This window comes from Sinocyclocheilus anshuiensis, unplaced genomic scaffold (assembly GCF_001515605.1).
Source record: "Sinocyclocheilus anshuiensis isolate Anshui unplaced genomic scaffold, SAMN03320099.WGS_v1.1 scaffold567, whole genome shotgun sequence".
NCBI lineage: Eukaryota > Metazoa > Chordata > Actinopteri > Cypriniformes > Cyprinidae > Sinocyclocheilus > Sinocyclocheilus anshuiensis.
Window position 1 is genome coordinate 467884 of NW_015549600.1, and position 2068 is coordinate 469951.

At 38.2% G+C, this 2068-nt stretch overlaps 1 protein-coding gene and 1 long non-coding RNA gene across 2 annotated transcripts in view; one reads left to right on the top strand and one right to left on the bottom strand.

The window, feature by feature from the left end:
* lin54 (lin-54 DREAM MuvB core complex component) overlaps positions 1–1700 on the bottom strand; it is a 27067-nt gene extending 25367 nt beyond the window's left edge. The window contains exon 1 of the mRNA XM_016447327.1: positions 816–1700. The gene's annotated coding sequence lies outside the window, so the exon portion shown is untranslated. The remainder of the gene's footprint in view (positions 1–815) is intronic.
* The window catches only part of LOC107658676 (uncharacterized), a 13802-nt gene that overhangs the window by 5840 nt on the left and 5894 nt on the right, over positions 1–2068 (top strand). The window lies entirely within an intron of this gene.

The window sequence follows — 2068 nt, forward strand, 5'->3', positions numbered from 1 at the left end:
TATATATATATATATAGTTATCGTTAGTATATATACTAACATATATTACATTATATTAATATTTTAGAGTTTTTCCAAATATTTTCCATAAATCATTTCCATGACTTTAGACTTGCAATAATTCTATTGAATTTTTTCTGGGTAAAGAAAACAAGATAAATATACTCTGAATTTACAATGTACATGGCTTGTGGGAACCATGTTTTCCTTTTCAACATGTCTACACAGCATTTATAAACACTGAAATGTACTGTAGAGAACAACTGTTAATACTTTTGTTGTTTATGTAGCAGTTTGGATTGAAACTACTAGCCCAACCCATTATATCAAACAGCTGCATAATAGTTATGTCACATATTCCGCTACAATCAACTGACGGGCCATTTAAATGTCCATATTTACTAAACACTTTATAAACTGCGACCGACGCGACAGGACCGCTCCCACTCATTCCAATCACCCTCGCGTTCAGTGTGGACGGGCTGTTTATGCTCAGCTGCTATGCGGCTAACTAGCACAGGAGCTAACCAGCAGTTAACTTAACATACAATTATATATTAGGCACAGCTGTCACAGCTAACATCATGAACTATCCAGACTGTGCTTCAGAAAACTGGCAATACTGACAGCAGTTGCGTGCGCTTAAGAAGTCGTGCTTAACTATCCACTCTCAAAAACAAACAAAAACACTTTTATGCATGTGTTTAGTCGCTCAAACGTAGCATTTAACACTTTTACAGCCGTTTTAAACACTGTGAAACAACAGCAGGCCTCTGGACATGCCTGACAATAACAATCCGTGCTTAATCCTTTACCTCAACAGTTCATTCAGTGAAACCAAACAAGACCGTCTGTCAGTTGCACATCAGACGGAGTTAGTTGATATTCGACGCGCCTGCTCTCCTGTCTATCCTGTTGCCAGGGAAACATCTCTATTTACAAGGCATGCATCTGCGTTACTGTAGACAGGGATGTGTGTCTGCTGTTAAAGAGAGTTATCTGTTTCAGGCCGGGGTTAGACTTCGAAAGATCCGCCATTTTCAGCTCGTTATCAGTTCAGACACGAGAACCCGCGGCAGAAAAACAGCAGGATTTGTTGTTTTGTCACACAAAGGAGGAGCAGAATAGACAAACGACGTTCACAATCATCATAATCTGTCGTTATTCGTTTCAAACCCGCATAACTTTTCCTTCACTGAAACAGAACATGTTTATCAGCCTCGGTTCCCATTCACTATCAGTGCATATTTCCCCGTACGGTTTAATGGATGAGGATTGACTTTGTCAGCTTGATAACATCTTTCTGGTCTTCCAAAGACAAAAAAGAAGCCATACAGGTTTTGAACAACAGGTTTTGCAATTTTCTCTTCACCTTCGTGCAACCTGTCTTATTTTAGTTCAAATGAATTGGTACAATAACATGTAACGTTATATAAAATTAAAATGTAATATTGCAAACTCATGCACATTAAAGAGTCTGTCCCTCAAACGAAGCCACGTAGTTCTTTTAAAGCTTCATGTCGACGATATTTATATATAAAGCGACTACGGTTTAGAAAACAGAAGTGCATCAACAATACTAAATATTGATCATTATTTCCATTACCCGAATCAGTGCATATTGTGCAAACATAAAACAAACATCATGAGCGCAAAAAGTCAAACTTACAGTTTAAAACCAAAATACTATCTGTTTAATTACAAAAAACAACATGAGAGGACCACTCTGCCACAAAATTATATCTTTTATTTTATATATATATAAATTAATTTTAATATATAAACTAAAATCTCACGTTTTAAATGCAACTAATAATGCTGTGAACCAATGGTTATGCAGAATAAAACTCTTAAGAGGAGTATGACAGGCGCGTAGGGCCAGCAGCTCGCTGTCACTGACTGTCAGGTATAGCCTCGGGTGCTAACCAGTTAGCAGCTAATAACTAACACTATTAAGCTTTGCCCGTGTTTGGTTTGTGATGCAGAAGTTCCCCAGACATTAGCAGCGATCACAGCTGGGCGTGTGACGCACTGGAGCGAACTGACACACACACACACACACACACAC